Source organism: Macaca mulatta, chromosome Y, assembly GCF_049350105.2.
Source record: "Macaca mulatta isolate MMU2019108-1 chromosome Y, T2T-MMU8v2.0, whole genome shotgun sequence".
Taxonomy (NCBI): Eukaryota; Metazoa; Chordata; class Mammalia; order Primates; family Cercopithecidae; genus Macaca; species Macaca mulatta.
Window position 1 is genome coordinate 6,218,894 of NC_133427.1, and position 17,095 is coordinate 6,235,988.

The following is a 17,095-nucleotide window of genomic DNA, read 5'->3' on the forward strand; positions in this document are numbered from 1 at the left end:
TGAATTGTGATTTTGCAATTCTATTAATAGTATTTCAAGTAACCCACCAGCAGCAAGGGTCCAAATATCAAATGATGAATATGTTTTTCTGACTTTCCTTAAAAGTAAAACTTGCTTCTGAAACATGGCTAATTTTTTTTTCAGGTTTTAATGTAATGTGCTTTCCAGAGACCTGGAGTTTGGCAAATAAATCTACCCATGTCTAAAGTTTTAAGATTTTTTTTAGTTAGTGTTTTAGAAAAGTGAACATATGAGAGGAAGTGTTGATGAAGGCTCACTGACATTCATTGACAATCTAGGAAATATTCAGATACGTGCATCCAACCCCATTTAATACTTTTAGAATACTCTGATGACAAAATTAGTTGTTTCTGTATATTCATGGGAATTCAGGCCAATCAAAAAGATCAAGGTCTGCCAACATCAGTGATCAGAACATGCTAATAACACAGAAGGATAGACTGTGGTAGAGGGTATCAGGAACTGCACTCATATTTACAGTGCTTATTACAGGCTGAATTTTATCCCCCAAAATTCATGTGTGGAAGTCCTAATCCCTAGAATTTTAAGATGTGACTGTATTTGCAAATGCAATCTTTAAAGAGGCAATTAAGATACAAGGAGCTCAGTAGGGCAGGCTCTAATCCTATAGGACTGGTGTCTAAATTAGAGATGAGGATACAGACATGCACAGAGGAAAGACCACATGAGGACACAGCGAGAAGACAGCACCTACAAGCCAGGAAAGGAGGCCTCAGGAGAAATCAGCACTGCCCACACCTTCATCTCAGACTTCCACCCTCCAGGAATATGGGAGAATTAATGTATATTTTTTATTAGCCACTGAGTCTATGGTATTGTAATATAGCAGCATGAAATAGACCAAGACACAGCATGAAAAGAGGAGATGAGGACACAAACACACACAAAGCAACAACCTCTGAAGACACAGGCAGAAGGCAGCATCTATAAACCAAGGAGAGAGGGCTCAGGAGGAATGAACCCTGGGGACAGCCTAATCATGGATTTCCAGCCCCCAGAATGGGAGAGAATAAATTTCAGTTGGTTTTAAGCTACCCAGTCTGCTATATCTGCTTATGACAAATCTCGCAAATCTAGTGAGTACATTTTTTATTTTATTTAAATAAGTTTGCATTTCTTATTTGGACAGTATAAATAGTGAAAAGTGACCATGTCCCTGGTTGTGAGAGTAGGCTTATGGAATGGTGTAATTAGAGAGACAAGAAGGTGGGAGAGAGGAAATCTTTCTTATTCTTTTATGAACTTATAGTTTCTCTATAAAATTGATACAAAAGCATTCCAAATATGTTATGTAATTTTTAAAAAAATCTAAACTACAATCTAACTTCCTTGGATCAGGAAACTGGAAGCAGGATATTCTACATATTTTTTTTTATTTGTTTTGAGAAAATTCTATCATAAAGTTAAAATTTTAGCTATTAGGCTAGGAGTGGTGGTTCACATCTGTTATCTCAGCACTTTGAGAGGCCAAGGCTGGAGGATCAGTTGAGCCTGAGTTCTCAACCCTGACAGAAGGATTCCTTGAACATGGGGCAAAATAGTGGGACCTCATCTCTACCAAAAATATTTTTAAAATCAGATGGGCATAGTGACCTGTGTCTGTAGACCCAGCTACCATGGAGGCTGAGGTGGAAGGATTGCTTGAGCCCAGGAGTTGGATATTGCAGTAAGCTATGATTGCACTACTGCACTCCAGCTGAGACTCTGTCTCAGAAAATATTTCAGCTATCAAAATAACAGGAGAAATTCCTTTAAATCTTATTAAAAACTTTAAATTACTCCATTTGTAAGCTTTCTTGTCTATTTAGGAACATTTTATCATTATAATGCAGCATTCTGGGGGACAGAATCAGGAGCAAGATTAATGAAGTGAAGCCTACACATTCCATTCTAAACATTTGGTCTATTCCAATGTTAAATAAATAATAAACTAATTGCAAGATTTTAATAAGGGAAGTGGCCCAATCCAAGTTTTGTTTTAGAATTGTAAGTTAAACTGCCTTAAAGAAAATGGATTGGAGTTGAGTATAAAGGGATTTGAGATGCCTTGCTGAGAATCTACTGCAACAGCTGGGCAGAAGAAGACAATGGTATGAAGTTGGGTGGTGGTAGTGAAAATTAAGGATATGCACAAATTTAAAAGAGAACAAAACAAAGTACAAAGGCACAAATGTGTATTCACACACGTCCACATATGTAGAAATCAGAATTAAGAGAACTTACTGATGGTGCATGAGAAGGGATAAAAAGGTAGAAGGAAGTGTGTTAAGTAAGCCAAGGGTCCCTTCTGGAACTTGGTACACGTGTATGCCAGGTGGGCTTTCATGAGGGTTCTTTTGACTCTGAAAAGAGTCAGAATTGAGGGCCAGTGTCTGGAAGCTGCCAGTGTATAGATCATGACTATGGATGTTAGCTGGAGAAAAGAATGAGGCTGAAATAAATGAAAGGGTCAGGAAACAGGACACAACAATTTAAAGCCAAGCACTGGAAACAATCCTGTGAACCTCTTATGTCCAAAGTAAAGAAGTAAGCAAGGCCTGGGAGGCAGTGTATCTATCAGGCTGACATCAGCCAGTGACCAGGTAAGAATGTTGATTTTTCTGGATAGATCCTGATGTAGTAATGATTCTTAAAAATTGGTGCTGTGAACTACTGATAGAACTAGAGTGTGTGACAGACAAAATTTTAAGTCCAAATGTTCCGTGCACAGTCCCTCTTTGCATTGCATAACTCTGAAACTTTATAATGTCATTAAATGAACTGTTTACATGTTATATTTTGGAATACAAAATAGCTATGCACTTCCAGTCTGAGAGATAATCCAAAGTGAAAGCGGCAATATCCTTGCAGATTTCCAGGAAAAATACGGTCTTATGTGAATCTAGCACAGTGGAAGTGGGACCCTGCGTACAGTTATGAGGATGGGTTGGAAAATTCTGTATTGTTTCCCAAGGCCCACGACTTTGGGAATTAAGTTGTTAGGACATCTACACAAAAGTACATCAGAGAGAACAATTAAGGCACTATTTTTGTTTCTGGATGACAAAGGTGGGTGGTACAAAGAAATTTCTTTCTGTAATAGCTGTTGTCCTGGGTAACATAGGTGTAGAGTAGATAGTATTCAGGGTGTCACTGAAATATGTTGCCTTCCAAAGACTTTGCTGAAATAATCAGGAAAATCTGTTTCCATTAGTGTGTTTTGCAGAAGTATAAAGTCATTAAAAATAGGATAAATCATCAAATCATTTCAGTATGATATGAGGAACAATATTAATTTGTGTTAAAATTTGTTTTCTACAATCTATTTGTTCCACCCTAGATTCCAATTAGAAATTAAAGCTCAGAGACATTAAATGAAATCTTCAATTTTATTGCAAATAGCTTCAGAGGACAGTTCTAGGATAATCATTGAAAAGATAATATTTTATTTTAAATATGTCAGTTCTTAACCAGCAAAGTAGCAGAGGATGTGGATTCTAGGACACAAGGGTACAGAAATTATTTAAAAACAAGAAACTTACAGAGAAACATTTATTTAAAAATGTTTGCATTCCTTGTAGAAAGTTTGGAAAACACAGAAATCTTTAAAAGCAAGCAAAATTAGTCTTCTTAGGAAGGACACAAGGGGCATTTCAAGGTTGCTCATTTTGATCCAGCTTTTGACTTGCATAGTGATTATACTAGTCTGTCCGAATTCTAAACATTTAATCAGATGGGCACCTATTCTTCCATTGGCTTTTGTTGATGAATAGTATTTGGGGAAACCCCTTTCCCTTGGTTCTCGTTATCTCTCTTCTCTGCCACCATGTAAGACATGCCCATCGCCTTCTACCATGATTCTACCATCGCCTTCTACCCAGCCACGTGGAACTGTGAATCCTTTAAAACATTTTTTTTTTTTTTAAATAAAGTACCCAGTCTCAGGTATGTTTTTATCAGCAGCATGAAAATGAGCTACTACGGTACTCATTGTGTGAATCTATTGCAACTTCTTTATTCATTTCTCTTTCTTTTTTTAAAATTAATTTATTATTATTATTATACTTTAAGTTCTAGGGTACATGTGCATAACGTGAAGGTTTGTTACATATGTATACTTGTGCCACGTTGCTGTGCTGAAACTATCAACTCGACAGCACCCATCAACTCATCATTTACATCAGGTATAACTCCCAACGCAATCCCTCCCCTCTTCCCCCTCCCCATGATAGGCCCCAGTGTGTGATGTTCCCCTTCCCGAGTCCAAGTGATCTCATTGTTCAGTTCCCACCTATGAGTGAGAACATGCGGTGTTTGGTTTTCTGTTCTTGTGATAGTTTGCTAAGAATGATGGTTTCCAGCTGTATCCATGTTCCTACAAAGGACACAAACTCATCATTTTTGATAGCTGCATAGTATTACATGGTGTATATGTGCCACATTTTCTTAATCCAGTCTGTCACTGATGGACATTTGGGTTGATTCCAAGTCTTTGCTATTGTGAACAGTGCCACAATAAACATATGTGTTCATGTGTCTTTATAGCAGCATGATGTAGAATCCTTTGGGTATATCCCCAGTAATGGGATGGCTGGGTCATATGGTACATCTAGTTCTAGATCCTTGAGGAATCGCCATACTGTTGTCCATAATGGCTGAACTAGTTTACAATCCCACCAACAGTGTAAAAGTGTTCCTATTTCTCCACATCCTCTCCAGCACCTGTTGTTTCCTGACTTTTTAATGATCACCATTCTAACTGGTGTGAGATGGTATCTCATTGTGGTTTTGATTGGCATTTCTCTGATGGCCAGTGATGATGAGCATTTTTTCATGTGTCTGTTGGCTGTATGAATGTCTTCTTTTGAGAAATGTCTGTTCATATCCTTTGCCCACTTTTTGATGGGGTTGTTTGTTTTTTTCTTGTAAATTTGTTTGAGTTCTTTTTAGGTTCTGGATATTAGCCCTTTGTCAGATGAGTAGACTGCAAAAATTTTCTCCCATTCTGTAGGTTGCCTGTTCACTCTGATGGTAGTTTCTTTTGCTGTGCAGAAGCTCTTTAGTTTAATGAGATCCCATTTGTCAATTTTGGCTTTTGCTGCCATTGCTTTTGGTGTTTTAGACATGAAGTCTTTGCCCATGCCTATGTCCTGAATGGTACTACCTAGGTTTTCCTCTAGGGTTTTTATGGTATTCGGTCTAACATTTAAGTCTCTAATCCATCTTGAATTAATTTTCATTTAAGGAGTTAGGAAAGGATCCAGTTTCAGCTTTTTACTTATGGCTAGCCAATTTTCCCAGCACCCTTTATTAAATAGGGAATCCTTCCCACATTTCTTGTTTCTCTCAGGTTTGTCAAAGATCAGATGGCTGTAGATGTATTGTATTATTTCTGAGGACTCTGTTCTGTTCCATTGGTCTATATCTCTGTTTTGGTACCAGTACCATGCTGTTTTGGTTACTGTAGCCTTGTAGTATAGTTTGAAGTCAGGTAGTGTGATGCCTCCAGCTTTGTTCTTTTGACTTAGGATTGTTGTGGAGATGCAGGGTCTTTTTTGGTTCCATATGAACTTTAAAGCAGCCTTTTCCAATTCTGTGAAGAAAGTCATTGGTAGCTTGATGGGGATGGCATTGAATCTATAAATAACCTTGGGCAGTATGGCCATTTTCACCATATTGAACAACCTGCTCCTGAATGACTACTGGGCACATAACGAAATGAAGGCAGAAATAAAGATGTTCTTTGAAACCACTGAAAACAAAGATACAACATATCAGAATCTCTGGGACACATTTAAAGCAGTGTGTAGAGGGAAATTTATAGCACTAAATGCCCACAAGAGAAAGCAAGAAATATCTAAAATTGACACTCTAACATCACAATTAAAAGAACTAGAGAAACAAGAGCAAACACATTCAAAACCTAGCAGAAAGCAAGAAATAACTAAGATCAGAGCAGAACTGAAGGAGATAGAGACACTAAAAACCCCCCAAAAAATCAACGAATCCAGGAGTTGGTTTTCTGAAAAGATCAACAAAATTGACAGACCACTAGCAAGACTAATAAAGAAGAAAAGAGAGAAGAATCAAATAGACGCAATAAAAATGATAGAGGGGATATCACCACCGACCCCACAGAAATACAAACTACCATCAGAGAACACTATAAACACCTCTACACAAATAAACTAGAAAATCTAGAAGAAATGGATAATTACCTGGACACTTACACTCTTTCAAGGCTAAACCAGGAAGAAGTTGTATCCCTGAATAGGCCAAGAACAGGCTCTGAAATTGAGGCAATAATTAATAGCCTAACAACCAAAAAAAGCCCAGGACCAGATGGATTTACAGCTGAATTCTACCAGAGGTACAAGGAGGAGTTGGTACCATTCCTTCTGAAACTATTCCAATCAATAGAAAAAGAGGGAATCCTCCCTAACTCATTTTATGAGGCCAACATCATCCTGATATCAAAGCTTGGCAGAGACACAACAAGAAAATAGAATTTTAGACCAATATCCCTGAAGAAAATTGATGCAAAAATCCTCAATAAAATACTGGCATACCGGATTCAGCAGCACATCAAAAAGCTTATCCACCATGATCAAGTGGGCTTCATCCCTGGGATGCAAGGCTGGTTCAACATTCACAAATCAATAAACATAATCCAGCATATAAACAGAACCAAAGACAAGAACCACATGATCATCAATAGATGCAGAAAAGGCTTTTGACAAAATTCAACAGCCCTTCATGCTAAAAACTCTCAATAAATTTGGTATTGATGGAATGTATCTCAAAATAATAAGAGCTATTTATGACAAACCCACAGCCAATATCATACTGAATGGGCAAAAACTGGAAAAATTTCCTTTGAAAAGTGGCACAAGACAGGGATGCCCTCTCTTACCACTCCTATTCAACATAGTGTTGGAAGTTCTGACTAGGGCAATCAGGCAAGAGAAAGAAATCAAGGATATTCGTTAGGAAAAGAAGAAGTCAAATTGTCCCTGTTTGCAGATGACATGATTGTATATTTAGAAAACCCCATTGTCTCAGCCCAAATTCTCCTTAAGCTGATAAGCAACTTCAGCAAAGTCTCAGGATACAAAATTAATGTGCAAAAATCACAAGCATTCTTATACACCAGTAACAGACAAACAGAGAGCCAAATCATGAATGAATTTCCAATCACAATTGCTTCAAAGAGAATAAAATACCTAGGAATCCAACTGACAAGGGATATAAAGGACCTCTTCAAGGAGAACTACAAACCACTGCTCAGTGAAATAACAGAGGACACAAACAAATGGAAGAACATACCATGCTCATGGATAGGAAGAATCATTTCCCTTTTCATAGACATATGAATTGTTTCCTGTTTTTCTTTACTATGAATAAACAAGTCACAGTATTTCTTGAAGAGTCTCTGTGAGGATTTGTATTTTCATTCCTCTTAAATAATTATCTAGGAGAGGAAGTGCTTGGTAGTGGCATCATCATATGTCTTACCTTATAAAACGTACTCCAGATGCTTTAAAAAGTAGTCTTGCCATTTAATATTCCACCAAAATGTGTGTGTGAATTTCAGTAAGTATAATTCTACCATAGTTATTTTTCATCTGTTTTGTATTATTCCATTACTCTTTTTATACTTTCCTTTGGATTCATTCTTTCTTACTGACATTATTTGGCTGCATCTCCACTCAAATCTCACTTTGTATTGTAATCTCCACATGTCAAGAGCAGTGTCAGGTGAAGATAATTAATTAAATGACGAAGGCAATTTTCCCTATATTTTTCTTGTGGTAGTGAATAAGTCTCACAAGTTCTGATGGTTTTATAAATGGGAGTCCCTGCTCATCTGCTCTTTTTGTCTGCTGCCATATAAGACATGTGTTCACTTACCCTTCACCTTCCATCATGATTTTGAGGCAACCCCAGCCAAGTGGAACTGTGAGTCCATTAAACCTCTTTCCTTTACCAATTACCCATTCTCAGTTATATCTTTATTAACAGTATAAAAACAAAGATACACTTAGTATGTGATTTAATCTCCTCTAGTAATACACTTAATATGTGGTTTAATCTCATCTACTAAAAAAAGTATACACACATATGTATGTACAAATTCATATATGTGTACATGCATGTATACATACACATACATATAAACATATACATGTATATGGACATCTACATGCACACACACACATACATATATTAGTGATTATTCTGTAACAAAACTCTAGCCCACCACCTTGTTTTGTGTGGTCTACTAGCTAAGAAGGGTTTCTATATTTTTAAATGGGTGATTTTAAATAGTTATATGTGTACCAACATGACGTCCTTGATTTTGCCTCTCAGTCTATAAACCCAAAACTAGAACAGTTGTCCCCAATCTTTTTGGAACCAGGGACCAGTTTCATGGAAGAAAATGTTTTCACTGACTGGGCTGCATTGTATGAGTTCAAGATGATTCAAGCACATGACATTTATTTTACACTTTATTTTTATAATGAAATAATTACACAATTCACCTGTAGAATCAGTGGGAGACCTGAGATTGTTTTCCTGCAACAAGTTGGTCCCATCTGGAGGTGATGGGAGATGGTGACAGATCATCAGGCAGCAGATTCTTATAAGAAGTGCACAACCTAGATCCATAACATGCATGTTTCACAATAGGGTTTGCACTCCTAGGAGAATCTAATGCTGCTGCTGATGTGACAGGAGGTGGAGCTCAGACAGTAATGTGAGTGATGGGGAGTGTCTGTAAATACAGATGAAACTTTGCTTCCTTCCCCATCACTCACCTCCTGCTTTGTGACCACAGCACTGATCTGTGGTCCAGGGGTTGGACAACCCTCCTATAGACCCCTCCTCCTGCCTGGTATTTAATAGAAAATGGTTGCCCACCTCTAACCTGGAGTTGTATTCTCCAATATGGTAATTGTTAGTCATATATGGATATTGGAAGAAAGTAGAATTAAAGAAGTCCTTTACATCCCTTGTAAGTTGGATTCCAAGTATTTTATTTTCTTTGGAGCAATCGTGAATGGAAGTTCATTCATGATTTGGCTGTCTGTTTGTCTGTTACTGGTGTATAAGAATGCTTGTGATTTTTGCACATTAATTTTGTATCCTGAGACTTTGCTGAAGTTGTTTATCAGCTTAAGGAGATTTTGGGCTGAGACAATGGGGTTTTCTAAGTATACAATCATGTCATCTGCAAAGAGGGACAATTTGACTTCTTCTTTTCCTAACTGAATATCCTTGATTTCTTTCTCTTGCCTGATTACCCTAGCCAGAACTTCCAACACTATGTTAAATAGGAGTAGTGAGAGAGGGCATCTCTGTCTTGTGCCACTTTTCAAAGGGAATTTTTCCAGTTTTTGCCCATTCAGTATGATATTGGCTGTGGGTTTGTCATAAATAGCTCTTATTATTTTGAGGTACGTTCCATCAATACGGAATTTATTGAGCGTTTTTAGCATGAAGGGCTGTTGAATTTTGTCAAAACCCTTTTCTGCGTCTATTGAGATAATCATGTGGTTCTTGTCTTTGTTTCTGTTTATATGCTGGATTATGTTTATTGATTTGCGAAAGTGGAACCAGCCTTGCATCCCAGGGATGAAGCCCACTTGATCATGGTGGATAAGCTTTTTTATGTGTTGCTGAATCCGGTTTGCCAGTATTTTATTGAGGATTTTTGCATCGATGTTCATCAGGGATATTGGTCTAACTCTTCAAGGAAAACTACAAACCATTGCTCAGTGAAATAAAAGAGGACACAAACAAATGGAAGAACATACCATGCTCATGGATAGGAAGAATCAATATCGTGAAAATGGCCATACTGCCCAAGGTTATTTATAGATTCAATGCCATCCCCATCAAGCTACCAATGACTTTCTAAACAGAATTGGAAAAAACTGCTTTAAAGTTCATATGGAACCAAAAAAGAGCCTGCATCTTCAAGACAATCCTAAGTCAAAAGAACAAAGCTGGAGGCATCACGCTACCTGACTTCAAACGATACTACAAGGCTACAGTAACCAAAACAGCATGGTACTGGTACCAAAACAGAGATATAGACCAATGGAACAGAACAGAGTCCTCAGAAACAATACCACACATCTACAGCCATCTGATCTTTGACAAACCTGAGAGAACGAAGAATGGGGAAAGGATTCCCTATTTAATAAAGGGTGCTGGGAAAATTGGCTAGCCATAAGTAGAAAGCTGAAACTGGATCCTTTCCTAACTCCTTAAACGAAAATTAATTCAAGATGGATTAGAGACTTAAATCTCAGACCTAATACCATAAAAATCCTAGAAGAAAACCTAGGTAGTACCATTCAGGACATAGGCATGGGCAAAGACTTCATGTCTAAAACACCAAAAGCAACGGCAGCAAAAGCCAAAATTGACAAATGGGATCTCATTAAACTAAAGAGCTTCTGCACAGCAAAAGAAAGTACCATCAGAGTGAACAGGCAACCTACAGAATGGGAGAAAATTTTTGCAATCTACTCATCTGACAAAGGGCTAATATCCAGAACCTAAAAAGAACTCAAACAAATTTACAAGAAAAAAACAAACAACCCCATCAAAAAGTGGGCAAAAGATATGAACAGACATTTCTCAAAAGAAGACATTCATACCGCCAACAGACACATGAAAAAATGCTCATCATCACTGGCCATCAGAGAAATGCCAATCAAAACCACAATGAGATACCATCTCACACCAGTTAGAATGGTGATCATTAAAAAGTCAGGAAATAACAGGTGCTGGAGAGGATGTGGAGAAATAGGAACACTTTTACACTGTTGGTGGGATTGTAAACTAGTTCAGCCATTATGGACAACAGTATGGCGATTCCTCAAGGATCTAGAACTAGATGTACCATATGACCCAGCGATCCCATTACTGGGGATATACCCAAAGGATTCTAAATCATGCTGCTATAAAGACACATGCACACGTATGTTTATTGCGGCACTATTCACAATAGCAAAGACTTGGAATCAATGCAAATGTCCATCAGTGACAGACTGGATGAAGAAAATGTGGCACATATACACCATGGAATACTGTGCAGCCATAAAAAAGGATGAGTTTGTGTCCTTTGTAGGGACATGGATGCAGCTAGAAACCATCATTCTTAGCAAACTATCACAAGAACAGAAAACCAAACACCGCATGTTCTCACCCATAGGTGGGAACTGAACAATGAGATCACTTGGACCTGGACAGGGAACATCACACACTGGGGCCTATCATGGGGAGGGGGAAGAGGGGAGGGATTGCATTGGGAGTTATACCTGATGTAAATGAAGAGTTGATTGGTGCTGACGAGTTGATGGGTGCAGCATACCAACATGGCACAAGTATACATATGTAACAAACCTGCACGTTATGCACATGTACCCTAGAACTCAAAGTATAATAATAAAAAAAAAAAAATGAAAAAAAAAAACTAAAGAAGTCAAAAGTCAGCCCCTAACTCACACTAGCCACATTTCAAGTGCTCACTAGCCAAGGTGGCTGATGGCTACTATATTGAATAATGCAAAATATTTCTTCTATCTACTAAACATTTATGTCCTCCTATTTAATTCCTGTGTTGAAACCTAACAGCCAAGGTGACGGTATTAGAAAGGTGGACCTTTGGGAGGTGATGAGGTAATGAAAGTGGACCTTGTGAGTGGGATTAGTACTCTCATAACAGGGACCCCAGAGAGCTCCCTCACACCTTCTACTATGTGAGAACACAAGAAGGGGCCATCTATGAAGCGGGAAGCTGGTCCTCACCAGACACTGAATCTGATGGTGTCTTAATTTTGGTCTTCCAGCCTCCCAAACTATGAGAAACATATTAGTGTTTTGTATAAGCTACCTAGTCTCTGGTATTTTTATTATAGCATTTCCAAGAGACTAATCCAACTTCCATCATCTCAGAAAGTTCTGCTGAAAGCATGACTGTAGAAAATTCAATATTTGTCTTTAATATATCCCAGTGAACATTAAAAAAATTATACTTCAGTCATTTCCCCTTACCATGGGTGATATGTTTGAAGGCCCCATTAGATCCCTGAAACTGCAGATAATACTGAACGCTTTAGATACTATATTTTTCCTATAGCTATGTACTTATGAAAGTTTAATTATAAATTAGGGACAGTGAGAGAATTAATAAAAAAGAGATCAATTATAATGATATGTCAGCATGTCTACTCTTATGCTTTGGGGCCATTACTAAGGAAAATAAGGATTATTTAACCACTCAAGCACTGCCATATCAGGGCAGTGCCTCCAGTAACTGAGATGACTCCTAATTGTCTACAGAATAGATACACTGAAGAGAAGGATGATTCATGCCCCAGGCAGGACAGAGAAGAATGGTGAGAGATTTCATCATGCTATGATATGGTTAGGCTTTTTGTCCCTACCCAAATCTCATCTTGAATTGTAATCTGCATGTGTTTAGGGAGAGACCTGGTGGAAAGTGATTGGATCATGGGAGTAGTTTACCATGTTGTTATTGTGATAGTGAGTAATTTCTCATGAGATCTGATGGTTTTATGAGCATCTAGCATTTCCCCCGCTTGCATGCTCTGTCTCTCCTGCCACTATGTAAGATGTGCCTTCTTTACCTTCTGCCATGATTATTAAGTTTTCTGAGGCTTCCTTGCTGTATGGAACAGTGAGTCAATTGAGTTATTTTTTTTCCCCATTTAAATTACTCAGTCTCAGGTAGTGTCTTTATAGTACTGTGAGAATGGACTAATACATGCTACTTATAAAAACATGTACTTTAAAATTTGAGATTTGTTTATTTCTGGAAATTTTCATGGAATATTTCAGTGCTATTTTGGGAGTATTCCTGGAGTATCTATTTGGTCTGTCTCTCATGCCCAGCTTTCTGTAAATCAAGAGAACTTTCTTTCTTCACCTTGTGACACTGCCTTCAATGTTTGGAGAGCTATTGTCTTATACCCTGTGAAGGTCAGGGATGTCCACGCAGGGTTTCATTAAAGTATCCTTCCCTGACCCCCACCTTCTGGGAGAGGCTGCCTTGAACTTGAAGTAGATTGTGCTTGAGGAGCTATGTTTCCCAGCTCTCTCCTCCTGTCTCCACTATATTTGACACTGTCACTCTACCCTCTGTAGAGATGTTTGGGAAACAGTTGGCAGGTGGATGAGGATGTGTTCAGAGACTAGTCCTTCTCAGTTGTCAAAAGTGATATGCCCACCTGCCTGTGGTCCTGTGGTCCTGTGGTCACTACACTTTATGAAAAATTTAGCTAGTGTCTCCTTTCCAACATTAGCAGCTTCCTCCGCCTCTCCAAATCCAAGATGAAAGTTGTCAAGGTGTTTTCTTTCTTATATAGAGCTTGTTACATTTTGAATTGGGTTTATAGGTGTTTCATTGTTTCCTGAGCTTTAATTAAATTTTTTAGCTAGGCACAGTGCCTCACGCCTATAATCCCAGCACTTTGGGAAGCCAAGGCATGAAGATCACTTGGGGCCAGTACTTCAAGACAAGCCTATATAACATAGTGAGCTCCTGTCTCTCTATTTTTTTTTTTATTTTTGAGAGAGAGTCTCACTCTGTTGGACATGGTGGAGTGCAGTGGTACGATCTTGGCTCACTGCAACCCCTGCCTCCCAGGCTCAAGCAATTCTCCTGCCTCAGCCCCCCAGGTAGCTGGGATTACAGGCATGTGCCATGACACCCAGCTGTTTTGTATTTTTACTAGAGATGGGGTTTCACTATCTTGGCCAGGCTTGTCTTGAACTCCTGACCTTAGGTAATCCACCCACCTCAGCCTCCCAAAGGGCTGAGACTATAGGCACGAGCCACCATGCCCGGCCTAAAAATATCTTTAAAAATTAGCTAAGCATACTGTTACATGCTGGTAGTGCAAGCCACTCTGGAGGTTGAGGTGGTAGGATGCCTTGAAGCTGGGAGTTAAAGTCTACAATGAGTTACAACTGTACCACTACACTCTAGTATGGACAACAGAACAAGACCCTGTCTCAGAACAAAACCAAAACAAACCTAAAAAGCCACAAAAATTTTAAAAAACTATATTTTTTTGGCCCAGCGTCGTGGCTCACACCCTTAATTCCAACACTTTGGGAGGCTGAAGCAGGTGAATCACAAAGTCAGGACATTGAGACCATCCTGGCTAACACAGTGAAACTCCATCTCTATTAAAAATACAAAAAGTTATCTGGACATGGTGGTGGGTGCCTGTAGTTCCAGCTACTTGGGAGGCTGAAGCAGGAGAATGGCATGAACCTGGGAGTCGGAGCTTGCAGTGAGCTGAGATTGCGCCATTGCACTCCAGCCTGGGCAACAGATAGGAACTCGGTCTCAGAAGAAAAAAAAAAAAAAACAAAACAAACAAAAAAAAAAAACCCACACAAAAAACTGGAAAGAGCTACAATATTTTTGACTAAAAAAATCTTTTAAATAAATGTGTGTTGTTTTGTTTATTAGGATGAGAGTGATGATTTTTCTTCTTGAATAGACAGAGTGACTCCTAATAACTATATTTAATCCTGAGGTTCAATTAGATAAATAATGATTTTCTTTTCCTAAAGAGCTAATCCAAATACTTACAACCTTGCATTGCAAGGTAATCCAACACACTTTGGCTTTTTTTGTGTGTGTTTTCATTTGTTTTATCTCTTGTCTACTTTATTTTGCCATTAGCAGTCACCATAGACCAATTATAATACAATATCATTTTAGTAATTTGAAATTTATACCAAGATAATTCAAATCTCCCTCTGTCTTACTCTATTGATCTTCTTTCTCAAATTGTCATGACTCTGCTTGTATGTTTGTTCTTCTAGATGAATACAAAAATAATTTTTAATCCAAAGAACGGAACAAAATTGCACTATGGTTTTGTTTAGTGTTGTGTCAAACCTGATAGGTTAAATCTAAAAGATTTAACATGTTAAGAATACTGACAAATCTCATCCAAAATCATGCCATATGACTTTATTTATGTTTTTCATTTTCTACATCTTTCAGTAGTGTTTGTATATTTCTTCATTAGAAATTGTTACAAGAACAATGGAGAACAGGGAAATTTGTAGACAACAGGGATCATATGCACTGTTATCAGTGCCTCAGGCAGCCTTGATGAAAAAGAACACATAGCCTGGTGTAAGTTAACTGTAGACTTCTCACTCTAATCTTGCATTATACTTGACATATTTGTCTTCTTTTCATCCCATACTCTAGTCTCAGGCCACATGTATATTTATCTATAGCTACTCACTTATTTTCACAAAGTAAATGTGATTTTTTTCTTATGTCACTATTGGACAACTAATTCCAAATATACATTTTCCAGAAATGGAAAAAGTACTCCATTATACTATGAATATTAAATTTTCTAATATGCATTATAATATGACAGATTTTGATGGTCTGGTAATATACGACAGTTAGGATATTCATGACAAATGAAGAAAAATGCATATAAGTATCAACTCCATGACCTTGTAAAATGTTGACAGTGTAATTCTTCCTGAATTTGATACTGAAGATTATGTTTATTAAGGTCTGGCAGAATCATTGTTGAAGAACAGCTATTGTACTGTTCTGCATTATTGAAGGGTATTATGTGCAGAGCAGAAGGTGAAAGAATGAAAAAGGAAAAAGGAAGATATCTAGCAAAGCCCTCTGAACTGATATTCACCTATCAGCATTGACATAGTCTACATTGAAACTTGGATAGCAACTGGAACTGCTGTGGAAAGGTAGTCACTGCTTCTTAACTCATCAGAGGCTATATTAGATCACTAATATTTGTAGGTCTGACCTAGAATAAATATGCAATGCTTTCATGCTGTCTGTGTCCTGGAAATGTAGGTATGAAAGCCAGCAGGTTATTCTAAGAGAAGGGTTGGAGTGGGTTGTGTTAACAAAACTCATGTAATCAAACTTCAAAAGAAAGTCAAATCATGTTAAAACTGATGGTCTATGACTGAGCACAGTGGCTCAGGTCCCAAATTTTGGGAAGCTGAGGCGGGCAGATAATTTGAGGTCAGAAGTTTGATACCAGCCTGATCAACATGGTGAAACCCTGTCTCTACTAAAAATACAAAAAAATTTGCCAGTCTTGGTGGCACATGCCAGTAGTCCCACCTACTTGGGAGGCTGAGGCAGGAGAATTGCTTGAATCCAGGAGAGAGAGGTTGCAGTTAGCCAAAATCATACCACTGCATTCCATCCAAGGAGAGACAGTGAGTCTCTGTCTAAAAAATATACATATTTTTTGATGCTGTATGTATTAGTGTGTTTTAACACCAGTTTTTGTTTTAGTTTTTTTTTTTAAATAAATTGAGACTCGAGACTGGGTAATTTATAAGGAAATGAGGTTTAATTGCACTCACTCTTCTGCAGGTTGTACAGATTTCTGCTTGTGGTGAGGCCTTAGGAAACTTGCAATTGTGGCAGAAGGCAAAGCATGGAGGGATGCAGGTGCAGGCAGGGGCATCTTCACAAGGCCTGCAAAACAGAGATAGAGTAAAGGAGGAGGTGCTACACATTTTCCTTCCTTCCTTCCTTCCTTCCTTCCTTCCTTCCTTCCTTCCTTCCTTTCTTCCTTCCTTCTTTCCTTCTTTCCTTCTCTTCCTTCCCTCCCTCCCTCCCTCCCTCCCTCCCTCCCTCCCTCCCTCCCTCCCTTCTTTCTTTCTTTCTTTCTTTCTTTCTTTCTTTCTTTCTTTCTTTCTTTCTTTCTTTCTTTCTTTCTTTCTTTCTTTCTTTCTTTCTTTCTTTCTTTCTTGTTTCACTCTTATCACCCAGGCTGGAGTGCAATGCCACAACCTCACCTCACTGCAGCCTCTGACTCCTGGATTCAAGCAATTCTCCAGCTTCAGCCTCCCAAGTAGCTGTAATTACAAGTTCCTGCCACCACACCTTGCTAATGTTTTTGTATTTTTAGTAGAGATGGGATTTCGCCATGTTGTCTAGGTTGTTCTCGAACTCCTGACTTCAGGCGATCTACCTGCCTCAGTCTCTCAAACTTCTAGGATT